This window comes from Bos mutus, chromosome 18 (genome assembly GCF_027580195.1).
Source record: "Bos mutus isolate GX-2022 chromosome 18, NWIPB_WYAK_1.1, whole genome shotgun sequence".
NCBI classification, from domain to species: domain Eukaryota; kingdom Metazoa; phylum Chordata; class Mammalia; order Artiodactyla; family Bovidae; genus Bos; species Bos mutus.
The window spans coordinates 28,753,352-28,768,128 of NC_091634.1; the positions used below are offsets into that span (position 1 = coordinate 28,753,352).

Consider the following 14,777-nt stretch of genomic DNA (forward strand, 5'->3'; position numbering starts at 1 on the left):
AAATCACTCATCCTACTGTAGAGCGCATTTGTCGTACCCTTGGAATGACTGTTTGGGGGAGATGTGCAGACGCTGGCCCAGCTTACTCTATTTCCAGCTCAGGCCATGCACTTTCATGCAGGTGTTCACTTACTTCCTTCCCTCCAAAAGCCACATGGCCCTTGTCTGGCTCCAGCACCAGCTCTAGCACTGCTCTGACTCCATCTCCTTATATGCATGCATGTGTGCTAAGTCATTTCAGTTGTGTCTGACTCTTTACAACCCATGGACTGTAGCCTGCCAGGCTCCTCTGTCCATGGGATTCTCCAGGCAAGAATACTGGAGTGGCTTGCCATGCCCTCCTCCAGGGGATCTTCCCGATGCAGGGATCAAACCCACATCTCCTGCATTGGCAGATGGGTTCTTTACCACTAGCGCCCCCTGGGAAGCCCATCTCCTTATACATGTTAGTATTAATCCATCTTCTCAGAGTAGTATTCCTCACCATGTGGCCTTTGAGCCCAGAGCAGAATCTGAAATGTCCTGTATACTGGAGAAGTGCCTGGGAAACAGATCATAAGCTGCTGCTGCTGCTAAGTCACTTCAGTCGGGTCCGACTCTGTGCTACCCCAGAGACGGCAGCCCACCAGGCTCCCCCGTCTCTGGGGTTCTCTAGGAGTGGGTTGCCATTTCCTTCTCCAGTGCACGAAAGTGAAAAGTGAAAGTGAAGCCACTCAGTCGTGTCCAACTCTTCACGACCCCATGGACTGCAGCCTACCAGGCTCCTCCATCCATGGGATTTTCCGGGCAAGAGTACTGGAGTGGGATGCCATTGCTTTCTCCGGATCATAAGCTAACCTTGGCTAATTATCTCAGCTTGTCCTGCTGTTTAAGACTTTGTGTCTTTGAGTTGTAGATTTTGTAGTTGAAAACTTCCAGAATCTTAGAATCGGGCTATGTAATTTGGGGAAATGATAGAGTCTTCGAAACAGACACCCTTGATTTGAACCCCAGCTGGATCCCAGTCTCCTGGCCAGTGCAGCCTGCATGGTCAGGGCCCCTCAAGGCTCACCAAGACAGTTCAGTGTGTTCTCATCCCATGGGCAGTACTTGTATCTCCACGCCCAAGGGGTCCCCCCTAGACACTTGTAATTAATATACTGTCGAACCACATGAAATTGTCATTTCTGTTGGTCAAACATGATTGGATAGTGGCAACTATTTTTTTTTTTTTTTTTGTAGGCAGTGATTTCTTTTCTCTCTTTTTAAAAAAGATATTTATTTATCTGCATTGGGCCTTGGTTGTGTCCTGTGGGATCTTTCATTACAGTGCACAGATTCTCTAGCTGTGGTGCACGGCCTCCAGAGTGCATAGACTTCAGTAGTTGTGGTACTCGGGCTCTCTAGTTGTGATACACAGGCTCCATCGAGCATTCATGGACTTCAGTAGGTGTGGTTCGTGGGGTTAGTTGCTCCACAGCAGGCATGTGGGATCTTAGTTCCCCAAGCAGGGATCGAACCTGCATCCCCTGCATTGCAAGGTGGATTCTTAACCAGTGTACCACCAGGGAAATCCCAGATAGTGGCAGTTTTGTTGGATGAAGGTTGATGCTTTTGAACTGTGGTGTTGGAGAAGACTCTTGAGAGTCCCTTGGACTGCAAGGAGATCAAACCAGTCAATCCTATAGGAAATCAACCCTGAATATTCATTGGAAGGACTGATGTTGAGGCTGAAGCACCAATACTTTGTCCACCTGATGGGAAGAGCTGACTCATTGGAAAGGACCCTGATGCTGGGAAAGATTGAGGGCAGGAGGAGAAGGGGATGGCAGAGGATGAGGTGGTTGGATGGCATCATTGGCTCAATGGGCATGAATTTGAGCAAGCTCCAGGAGATAGTGAAGGACAGGCAAACCTGGTGTGCTGCAGTCCATGGTGTCACAAAGAGTCAAATATGACTGAGCAACTAAAGAACAATAACAAAGTTCTGTAGCTCCCTTATCCCTTGGGTTGGGTTTTTGGTAGGAGCAGAAGGCTTACTCAATAGAATTTCCCTGTTGAATCCACCCAGTCAGCACTGTGTAACTGGTTTAATAGTACACCATTTATCACCTGTGCCCCTTTCTTATATTACTTCCTCACTTCCCTACTGATATTTCCTAGGGTCACCTCTCCAATCAGCTACATGCGTTTCAATTTTGCCTCATGATCTGCCTCTGGGGTAACCCCAATCAAACCTGCTCAGGGCTTCCTTTTGGAGTATGGCTTCATTGTTGAGATCAAATGAGATCATGCACGTGAGGCATGGAATGCACAGCAAGTGGGAATCAGTAGCAGCTGCTACTGCTTTCACATCTAACGTGTTCCTTTGAGAGGCATGGTAACTGAAGTCTGGAGAGGAGAGGGGGCTTTTTCAGTGCTGCTTCATGGCTCAGCATGGGCTCGCTTTTGGCTACACCCAGGGTAGGTGATGCCAGAGGCAGACAGAGCACTGGCTGGCTCCCTTCTCGCTTTCCTCAAGCTGTTGCAGTATAGGGTGTGATGGGGCCACTATTCAGGACTCTCCTTTGTCCACATGGGCAGGGATGCCCCCAGGTGCTCACAGCTTGTGCACAAATCTGGACTGTCCAATGGAGAGGGTGGCATTGGCACATTGGTAGCGTGGGGTTGCCCAGATCAGACCAGAGGGAGGACTGGGCAGGGCATCAGGAGTAAGGGCCCCGTGCTGCCAAGACTACCTTGGCTGGACTGCTTGGTCCAAATGGCAGGAATCTTGGGTGGAAGCCTTGTCAAAATGTCAGCTCCAAACAGACTGAGGGATAAGACAGATGAGCATTTTGGAGCGACTTCTGATTCAGCTGAAAGTTGGACTGGCATCTAGAGTGGAAAAAACACTCCCCTCCTGCTCAACTTTGGTTTAGGTGGGGCAGGTGGGAAATGGTGACAGATGGTGACCTCCTGAGAAACTCCTTGGAAAGAAGTTGCCTTACTGTGTTGGACACAATTCTGGGTTTGGATTCTGGCCCTGGCTGTGTTCCTAAGTCAGTGGCAAAACCCTAACACATCAAGCCAGTTTCCTCCTCTGTCAGGTGGGAATTCTAATGTGTCCCTCAGAACAGTCCTGCAACCGTCTTTCAGGAAAGATGGCTCAGGCTGGTAGGAACTAAATTCATCCTATCAACACATCTTCATCCTATCAACACCTCTCACACATCTTTATTGCTAGGCAATGGCCAGGGCCATAATTCAAGTTCCAGGGGATAGTACAAGCTTGGATGTGGTCTGGACCAGGGCTATTGTCTAAGAGATAATATTTCCCAAAGTTTGTTCTAGAGAGCAACATTTTTGTGAACCATATTCCTCACTAAAATGGTTCTATGGTGATTAGGTTATTTGGCACACCAGAAACATTAACTCACTTTTATGTCAGTATAAAATAATAATGTATGCTCTGTTGTATCTGACTCCTTGGTGACCCCATGGACTGTAGTCCACCAGGTTCCTCTGTCCATGGGATTTCCCAGGCAAGAATACTGGAGTGGGTTGCCATTTCCTCCTCCAGGGGATCTTTCCAATCCAGGGATCAAACCTACGTCTCTTGCATCTCCTGTACTAGCAGGCAGGTTCTTTACCACTAGTGCCACCGTTAAAGCCAATGTTAATTCATGAAGCATTTATCATACCAAAGCCCAGTGTGAGGCACATGGGTGCAGAAGGGAATGATACACGAGCCTGGTCAGGACGGGCTCAACATCATTTAGGGAGACAGGCTGGTGAGGTCATTATTACCGTAAATGTGCTAAGGATTAGAGCACAGGTGTATATGGGGAATGGGGCTAGAATGGGGAAGAAGTGATTTAGTGTGGATGCGAGTGGTCAGACGGTCTCACCCATGTCTGTTTTTCTAAGGTTGGATACATTTGTCTGGTGGCAAGATGACTCACAAGATTTTCCCAGAAATCACAATACCATATATAAGTCACCAAGGCTTAAAGAAGCAGGGGGTGTTTGAGAAGCTGTATGACATTTGACAAGTTTAAATGAATGGATAGTTCCTGAGAGAAGGGGCATATCCCCTCATATGGCTCCACAGCCCCATCCTCTCCGCATTTTATTTTGAAAAATAGAAACTGGGTGTGTGGCTCTGTTGACCCTTTGGAAACACCATAATCAAATGTAGACAGCTACTCAGATTGTCTGTGTCACCAATGAGAAGATGCTACAGAAATGTGGCAGCTAGGAGACAGCCAGGCTGATGGAGGTGACAGGCACGGGGAATGCTGACAGTGATGAGTCTCCACTCATCACCTCAGTGCTGTGATGCTGGCAGGGATGGATTCACAAAGTGAACCCTCCGGAGCAGTGCCTTGCAAGTTTGACTCTGCATATGTTATCACCTGGGAGGCTCGTGGAATCCTGAGGTTCTGCATGTCTAACAAGCTCCTGGGTACTGTCCATGGTGCTGATCCCCAGACCTCACTCTGAGTAAGGAATCTCTAGAGAAGGGGTTGGCAAACTAGGGCCTGCTACTTATTTTTGTGAGTTAAGTTTTGTTGGAGCACAGACATAACCATCTATTTATATATGTCTATGGCATGTTCACACTATGTGGGCAGAATTGAGTAATTGTGACAGACACCATAAGACCTGAAAAGCCTAAAAGAATTACTATTTGGCCCTTAACAGAAAAGTTTGCCTATGTCTGCTCTAGAATAATGGTTCTTGGACTTGGCCATATGGTAGAAATACCTGGGGAAACTTTAAATATCCCAATGCTCGGGATGCACCAAAACAAATTAAGCCATACTCTCTGGAGGTGGTCTTCAGGTGTTGGTATTTTTAAATCTCCAGGTGATTCTAATATGTAACCAAGATTAAGATTCTAATATGCAACCAAGATTAAGAAACAATGCTGGAGAGGTTGCCATGGTCTGATTTGCATTTGCCTGCAATTAAAAAACACATCATTAGGAGGCAGCGGCACTAGCTAGGGTATGCACAAGAGGCAGAACTATTAGGCACAGCTACCTGGATAACTCCAACTGGCTCTTGTCACCAAGATCTCCTAGTATAATTGGAACTTGAAGTAAAAGCTGAGAAACCACTCGTAGGTGATCAGCTGATAACCTGTCTTACTCAGCTAAGGCAAGCCTGTGGATGAATGGGCCTCAGAACTTGGCACAGATTAACTGCTTTCAGACTTTAACAAATGACCCTGATAGAAATTGCTTTTTGCCTGGACCTTACCTTTTCCAGTCTTGGCTGTTCTCATCTGAATTTTGTCCTGGGTCCTTTGTCAGGAATTCCATTCCTTATGTGGTATATCCTATGACTTAAATCATACTAATCATTTGTATAACTGGGCTTCTGTAGTGGCTTGGATAATAAAGAATCTGCCTACAATGTGGGAGACCTGGGTTCAGTTCCTGGGTTGGGAAGATCTGCTGGAGAAGGGAAAGGCAACCCACTCCAGTATTCTTGTCTGGAGAATTCCATGGGCAGAGGAGCCTGGTAGGCTACAGTCCATGGGGTCGCAAAGAGTTGGACACAACTGAGTCACTAACACTTTCACTTTTCAAGTATAAATGGCATCTGCATGGCTCTCAACAACTTATGAAGGACTTTCACATCTATTATTTCATTTGAATCTTCACAAGACCCTTTGTGTGGGGTTTATTTCCAATTTATAGGTAAGGACACTGAAGTTCCTAGAGTGGAAATGAGTCTTATAGAACTCATTTTATAGAACCAGTGAGTATAGAGGTGGGACTCTTACCCAAATCCATCCCTGAACCAGTGGTGGCAAGGGTTAACACACTCCTAACAGGAGAAAGTGCTCCCTTTTGGCCAACATTGCCTCTTACTGCCCCTCTTCTCTCCATGATGCAGCTCAGTTTTTCCTGCCTCACTTCCTGTGTCTCTCTTCCAACTCCTTTCAAATGAATAAAAGGTTTTACAGCTTCTTTATAAATACTCTGCAGGTTTCAATCCAGCCTTTTTGTAGATTCAAACAAAATCCCCAAAGGGGTTTGGTTCCCTCTTCTTTTTCCTTTCTGCTCAATACGTTTGAACCATATTAAATCTAATGCATCAGAACCTGCATTGAACGCAGGCACCCAGTAATTGACTCACAGGTGTGAGTTTGACCTTTGACACTTGTGCTGTCACTTGAGACCACCAAGGGTCACAGGGAAGACAAATAACCTCCAAGTTGAATTCAATTTCATTTCCTCTGCCCCAGTGAAACTTTTTCACCTGTCAGCCTCACAGTCCTTGAGAACAAAGAACCAACCTCCTTGACTCTGACCTGGGTGGGCTGCAGCATTTGGAAGCTACTGAGAGATGGATGTTGGGCTACTTCAGACTGGCCCTTTGCCCTGGGACATGGTTGTTGATTGGATTCCAGCATCCCAATTGGTTTTCTGTCTTAAAGTCCTTACCTTTCACTTTGGGGAATGAAGTGTCCAAACTGCAAAGGCAAAGGGAGAGGAGAGGTCCAAATGCTTATAGTTGAATTTGTGCTTCATCTCCTACCTTATACTATCAGGGAATCAATTTCTGATGTGCTCCTCTGAACAGAGAAAATGCTTAACAAAGCAATACGTGTTTAAATGTCCAATGGGAAACATCAATTTTGGAATGGACAATAAATATAAGTGAAGAATATTCAATGTTGATAAACATTGACAAAACATTATGTTTTGTCTTTAGAGATTGACATACTTCAAACCATAAGGAAACAAAATAATTTGTTAGTGGTGGGTTGGGGAAATGTGGGTAATTAGAGAACTCTAATGGGCTGTGCTAAAGTGAAAATCAGTCAGTGGTCACATTAAATCAGGGGGTTTGGTCACAAATCATGGATACCATGGACACGCTTGAACTAGTTTAAGTGAAAAATAGTCTTTATTGGAAGGCTATTTAGGATAGCTCATAGAATTAAAAGAGAAGATGAGAAATCAGGCTATGGAAAACAGGCAAGTCCATGAATGAGAAATGGATCTTCAGATGCCACCAAGACTATCCCTCTATATCTCATTTCTGTCTTCAACTCTGTTCTTTCCTTGTAAATTCCCTTCATACCTGCAGGGTCACCTGCAGCTTCCAGACTCACATCTGAAAACTTCACCGGTGAGAGGATAAGGGATCTTCTCTCCTGTATCAGTTAATGTTTTCTGAGGAAAGGTGTCCGATTGGTTAGATTAGGATCACATGTCCAAGTCCTGGACCAATCATTATGGCAAAGAGGTAGGGCTGGGAAGATAATAGCTCCTACTCAGAATAGAAGGCAGGGCTGTAGGGAAGAGAGTGACTCCTAGAAGGTTTGGCCTTGGGAGAAGTCATTGAGAAGCTCTAATTTCTCTCTGTACATTTATGACTTGGGAAGAGAATACAGAAAACTATAGGGACCATTTATGGTGACTTATATGTGTGATAATGAGGGTCTGGCAACCCACTCCAGTATTCTTTTTTTTTTTTTTAATTTTATTTTATTTTTAAACTTTACATAATTGTATTAGTTTTGCCAAATATCAAAATGAATCCATCACAGGTATACATGTGCTCCCCATCCTGAACCCTCCTCCCTCCCCGTACCATCCCTCTGGGTCATCCCAGTGCACTAGCCCCAAGCATCCAGTATCGTGCATTGAACCTGGACTGGCATCTCGTTTCATACATGATATTTTACATGTTTCAATGCCATTCTCCCAAATCTTCCCACCCTCTCCCTCTCCCACAGATTCAAAAATATGGAACGCTTCACGAATTTGCGTGTCATCCTTGCGCAGGGGCCATGCTAATCTTCTCTGTATCGTTCCAATTTTAGTATATGTGCTGCCGAAGCGAGCACCACTCCAGTATTCTTACCTGGAGAATCCCATGGACAGAGGAGCCTGGCGGGCTATAGTCCATAGGTTGCAAAAAGTTGGACGCTACTGAAGCAACTTAACATGCACGCATATATGTGATAGGATCCCACCCAACTGAGGTTTTTTTAGTTAAAAAATATGGATATTAACCATCATATTGGTTAAAACCTTGGTAGAGTCACTTATCTGCTCTCAGTTTCCATTTCTGTGTTTATTACATGATATCAATAAAACCTCTTAAGCTTGATTCTTTGCCTCGGGGTTGGCTTCTGCTTCATTTGAACCCAAACTAAAGACCCTTTGGGAAGAGGACAAGATGTATTCTGGTCAACTCAGCTTCCTCTGATTAATTGGGGGGGGCCCTCTGGGGGAGCCATATAAGTGACATTTCGTTTTGTATGATGAGTAACAAACTTCATCAGATGAGGTAACGAGAAAGGGAAACTTCGTCCAGTAACTGATGCTGTTGGGTTAAAGATGGATGACTTTGAAAATTAGTGTTGAGTTTGAGGGGCCTGAGGAAGATGGAGGCAGACTGGATTTGCTGTGTCCCTTATTTGGTGAAATCCATAGGCTTTGCTCTCCCCTGATGGAGTAAACAGAAGCTGCTCTGTTCATCTTTCAAGGGCAGAAGCATATCTTCCACTTCTTTTTTAATCCCCTCATTGGAAAACTGCATCTTTTCAGGTTTGTAATTGTTGAGATTCTGGAGGAAGAAATGTGCCCTGATTCTTTTAAGAACAAAGAGGGCCCTTCAATGAGGAACACTTTCTCTGGTTGGAAAAGTACACAGGGAAATCAGAAGGCGTGTGATTAAGAGTCTTTTGTCTTCGGTTTGTGACTTTGGGAGGAAGGGAAGCAGAGAGCCTCCTGGGATGCGGGCAAGGGTTTAACACTTTTCTTGAAGTTCCTGGGGAGCGGGTGCTGAGAGGTCTTCGATAGGGAATCAGCACTGATTCCATCGTTCATCTGCCCTTTGCTCCTCTCATTCCTCCTCCCCAACCAGGGCCAAGATCAAGTTCTAAACCTGGGCATCGGGTAGGTCCTTGTGACCTTTTCCCAGGCTTTCCCCCGTGGCACTTCATGGCTGGCCTGCCCTCTGCCATTCTTCATGCTGTTCCCTGTGCCTGGGATGCCCTTTCTCACTTTGCTTCCTTGGCTAAGTCCTACATACTCAGCACACCAGAATGCAGATGTTTTCCGGACACACCCTGGTGTATATAAACCCTCTCTCACACCCCTTCTTGGACAGGTTCTCTGTGCACCTCTCTTACTCCCTGTCACTGTGCACAATGATTTGTTTAATCACCCAGCTCCATTGTCGGGTTGTGACTCGCTGTGGGGGTCACCATGTCAGACTCATTCTGATCCAGCAGAGGGGCCACAGTGCCTGGCCCATGGTGGACACCTAGCGTAGGTTTGGTAAAAATAATTGGATGTCCTTCAACTTTACTTTTTCATGTTCACATGTTCCATCTCTTCACCTCAACCTTAAATACCTAGGGGGTAGGTGTGATTTATTTCAGGTTCTCTTTCTAATCATTGTTGCTCTCCAACTCTCAAAGCATCGCTGCCAGCCTGGGCAGGCTCTTGTGTGTGATAAGTGGCCATTGGATAAGAGAAGGGATGACATTCACTCTTCCAGCTTCGGAACTCAGCGTGGTGTCTTCTATCTCACATGGAGACGCTGTCAGAGGCTATTTTTACCATCCTGTCATGCTTAGAAAGCTGGGTCCTTGATCCAGGTCATTTCTGAGTCAGAAGGGATATAGTCTTCAGATCCCTATACTCAGAGTAAATCCTTGGCAGAGCCTCCTGCTTCAGGAGATGTGACAGGTGCTCCTGCGGCACACCTCACATACCTGTGGGTGACGAAAGGCAATCTAACACCTGTCCAGGCCTCCACTGGGGCTCTCCAAGTGGGCTGATGGGATGTCAGGTCCTGTATTAAGAGAAGGGCTGGAGCCACCCATGTTATAGCATCAAAGCTCCTCCAGCAATGGGCCCTGCCCACTCCTTGGTTGCTATTCACAGGGCAGCTCCTGCTGGTCTGTTCGAAGTCAGATTCCTCTGGGAAAAACACACCTTCTCTGTTATCCCTTGTGGGCTGCATGGTGTAGGGCAATGCTCGAGGGCATGGGGGCAGGGAACTGCTTTCTGAGTCTGTCCGTGGTGAGCACTGGAATCCGAGGTGCAACTGTCAGTATGGTCTCCCAGATCTTGGCATCTAAGTTGTACAGGGGTACCTGAGATTTTGTGAAGCTTTCAAAATGATTCACTGAGAAAGACAACCCGAAATATGAACTACATTGGATTTATCAAATAGTACTGCCATGGCTCTTCTACTTTCAAGTAAAGTATCATACAGTATGGATATGATGTTAACCTCTTATCTCTTTCCTTCTGGGAAGTGGTCAGACTCCTCTGAGCCAGACCAGACAGAGCTTTCAGTATTTCAGCACTGGGGATGGAGGCCTGGAAATACAGGACAGTGGAGTGGCATCTTGTGCTTTGTTAACTAATGCAAATTCAAAGAGACCGAGAGAAAGAAAAAAGAAAGATCAAGACAGGGATAGAGATGAGGGAGGGAGGGAGGGAGAGGGGAAGGAATTAGTAGTTTGCCTGGTCTAGTGGTTATGCCTGCCATTCTCAATGAGCCCTTGTCCAGGCAGAAATGAGTCATGACCCTGAGTCTAGTCTGCTGTTGGTCTGGTACCTGTGAGCCTCTTCCAGGTTGAGCCCCTGGCTGTGATCTCACTTTCTACAGAGGTGTGCTTCTTACATCCAGCTCTCTTTATTACCTGATGCCCATTACTGAATCCATTATACTGAGAAACATCTTTTACTGAGCAGGGCTGTATGTACCAAATGAGGCAAACTGTAGTTCATGGACAATTTAAGTGAGTCTCTGGGGACAGTTTTAACAGAATTTTTTGCTTTACGTGCTGAACTAAGGACCCCAATTTCTGGGTCAGATGTAACTCCACTAAAAGGATAACAGTAATGATGAGTACAACATAAACAATCATAACAGCCATCCTTCACTGTACTTACTCAGCCCAGCCATGAGGATAGGTACTTTCCACAGACTGTCTTCATTTTATCTTGACAACAATCCTGTGCATCAGATATGATGGTGTTTTGATGCAACCTTTTTAATTGAGGTATACATTTCCTAGAGTATGTTTTGGTGACTTTTTTACATGTACACATTCATGTTACCACCACCCTAATCAAGATGGAGCATTCCCATCCAATTGCAAGTTCTCTCATGCCCCATGGGCCCTGATGAGATGGTCATTAAACTGGCTTCCAAGACCATAGCTTATGACCTCAAGTGCTAGGACTTCATATAAATGGATAAATACAGTGTATACGTTTTAGTATTTGGTTTCTTTCTTGCAACATAATGTTTTTGACATTCATACACACACACACACACACACACACATATGCTTATATAAACATATGTGGGGTTACATCCTGATAAACCCACATCATAAGCTGAGATTATTGTAAGTTGAAAATGCATTGAATACACCTAACCTACCAAATGTCATAGCTTAGCCTAGCCTATATTACCTCAGATGTACTCACAGCACTTACACTAGCCTACAGTGGGGCAAATCATCTAACACAAAGCCTATTGTATAATAAGTGTTGAAAAGCTCATGTAATTTATTGAATACTGTACTGGAAGTGAAAAACAGAATGGCTGGCTGAGTGCAGAATTTTTATAAGTGTGTGGGTTGTTTTCTCTCATGATTGCATGGCTGACTACGGGCTGGGGGCTCGCTGCCACGGCCCACCATCTCTAGAGAGTATCATATTACATATATCTAACCCAAGAAAAGATCAAAATTCAAAATTCTAAGTACAGTTTCCACTGATTGCATATTGCTTTCAAGCCATTGTAAAGTCAAAAAAATCTTATGTGGAACCACGTAAGTTGGGGACCATCTGTATATAGACATGGTGGTGTGGAGGGCAAGGTAAGTTAAATAAGGTCACATAGCTGGCCAGTGGCACAGCGTGGATTTGAGCCGAGCTCCATCCTACCCCAAAGGCTCTTAGCCTCTGCCTCTGTGTGGGGAGGGTCATGGCCGCTCCAGTTTTCTGGTCCCGGGATGAAGCCTACACAGAAGCAGATGAACATGTACAAACTGACTACAAACAGGAAGATACAGGATGCGATAAATGTACCGGTACCACCAAGAGCCCCTTTCTGGCCAGTTGTCTGCAAATGGATCAGACCTTGGAGATTCAGGCATTTTCCAGCACAGGAGGCTAGGCTGTCACTAAAGCCAGAATCTCCATCCCTTTATTCTGAGCCTTGATTCCTGAATTTAACAGAAGAGGTGTTACTTTGATGTTCGAATCGTGCCTTTGATCAAAAGCTTGCTGGCTCCCTCGTGTCTCTTAGAACAAGACAGTGGTTCTATTGTGCTGGCGCGTGTTGTAACATTTTGGACAGCAGAAATGACATTTACATGAAACAGCCATCCTTGGAATGCATGAGATAAGACACTTTCAACAGCTCCTGGAAGGAGAGTCTCCAGCGTTGACTTTAAATCAAACAGAAGTAATATCGTGTCATCCTGCTCCCCCATCTCTACCTAGTGTTAATTAAAATCCTGATAACAAGACTCAGAAAACATCCAGATGAGGGAGACCAAAGTACCACTTAAAAATATTCAGATGAAAGTACAGTTCAGCAGGATTAAAGACAAAAATACCCTCCCTCCCTCCCAACAGTCTTCATTCTTCTGTGGCTTCTACTGGATGAGATGATTAACAAGCAAAGGTGATTTCTAAGGCTCCCCTGAACCCTGCTCACCACCCCCTTGGAGTTTTCAAACGGAACCATTTGAAATAATTGAACAATTACTTTATGCAATGTTATCAAAGTTTATTAAATTGTTCCCATTCGCTTTGTCCAATTACCAAATTTGGCTGATTGGCGTATTGCAATGCAGAGTGGTGAAGGTGTTCCTGGGGTGGAACCTCATTACTTTTGAGCAGAGAAAGGTTGCAAATTTCCTGTAGTTCAAATCCTTTCCTCTTAGAGATTAGGAAACGGAGGCTCAGAGAAGTGAACTGAGCTGGCTAAGCTTCATGGAAGCTAGAGACAGGGCAGGGCCGGGCCCCTTGCTCCTCAGAAACCCCATCTATCTGCAGAGCTCTAAATGGGCAAACCGTGTGTTGTCCCCACCATGGCCAGGGCATGCTTCCACATTCCTGCACGTCTCAATTAGTTCCAATTTAGACATGACATCAAGCATGCACTTAAAATGCAAATCCATTCGGACAGGACAGGAAATAATAAAGGTGGATTATTCCAGTGCAATTCAGTAGCTCCAGGGTCTTGGAATTGTGAAGGGACAGACTATGCTATGCTATGCTAAGTCACTTCAGTCGTATCCAACTCTGTGCGACCCCATAGTTGGCAGCCCAACAGGCTCCCCCGTCCCTGGGATTGTCCAGGCAAGAACACTGGAGTGGGTTGCCATTTCCTTCTCCAATGCATGAAAGTGAAAAGTGAAAGTGAAGTCGCTCAGTTCTGTCCGACTCCTAGCGACCCCATGGACTGCAGCCTTCCAGGCTCCTCCATCCATGGGATTTTCCAGGCAAGAGTACTGGAGTGGGGTGCCATTGCCTTCTCCGTGGGACAGACTAAATGGTCCTAAATGAAACATTGTTCTTTCTTGGGGGCTAAAAATCTAACTTCCAACACTTTGCATCTCTATCCCTGTCTCAGATTCTTCTTCCTAGACCTCATTTGGACCTTGCTTTTATGTTTAAACTTTTATTATGGAAAGTTACCAACACATGCAAAAGTGAGAGTTGTATACAGCAGACCACTTCAACAGTGACCCACATATGACTCATCCTGGTCTGGCTCTGTTGTCTCCTGCGTCCCCACTCCCTGCACAATTTTCAAGCAAATCACAGGCATTGCAACATTTTGTCTGTACATTCTTCATTTGGTCGTTCAGTGTGGACCTTGCTTTATTATTTTTTTTGAAGTCACTATATTTTATGTCAGTGAAATATGTGCTCTATGAAAATTTAAACTAATGAAATGTTATACAGCCATTATAATAATATTTCTAGATGGGAAATTATCCTTCATAGTTTAAGATAATTAAAATCCCAATGAAATGAATGTTCCATTCTGTAACACACACACACACACACACACACACACACAGTCAGAAAGGATGTATATTAGATTAGATTGTAGTTTCTTTTTTTTTGCTTATTTCGCCCCTGGTTTTTTTTTCTTTCTTTCAAGAAACACATCATTTGTGCAACAAAAAAGAGCCTGAGGGGTTAAAGTCAGTTTCATAAAGACAGTGTGAGAGACTGGAAAAGGCATGCTGGGTTCTAGTACTTGACTGTAGGACGATGTACCAGGGAAGATGAAGTGACCCTTGATATGTGTGTGTGTGTGTGTGTGTGTGTGTGGTGTGTGTGTGTGTGTGTGTGTGTCTGTGTTGGTAGGGGGGGCTCCTTAGTCAAACTCAGTTAATAACATGAGTGAAGGTGATTAAGATTTTTCAATTCAATTCATGTTTTACGAAACACTTACTCTGGCCCACACATTGTGTTACTTGTTGGGATCACAATTATGAAACTAGAAAAGGAACGAACATATTGTAGACTCTTATTACTCCAAGCCTGGTCCAGGGATCAGCATCACCTGGGAGCTTGTTGGAGATTCAGATTCTCAGGCCCCTGCCCCAGACTTACTGAATCAGAATCTGTTTGTAATAAACTTCCATGCGGGATCCGGATGCACATGAAAGTCTAAGAAGCGCGGGGCTGTCGCAGGGCATCCTTGATTGTGGGACTGTGTCTCATGGGTTTCTGCCTCAGCCTCACTCAGAGCCTGTTGAGAGGAGGGGATGGTGGGGATGGTCAGGG

General features: G+C 45.0%; 1 non-coding gene across 1 annotated transcript; it reads right to left on the bottom strand.

The window, feature by feature from the left end:
- Positions 1–7,724: 7,724 nt before the first annotated feature.
- LOC138991891 (U6 spliceosomal RNA) lies at positions 7,725–7,831 on the bottom strand. Its single transcript, XR_011467786.1, has one exon. It is a non-coding gene; the product is annotated as a U6 spliceosomal RNA (small nuclear RNA).
- Positions 7,832–14,777: the final 6,946 nt, after the last annotated feature.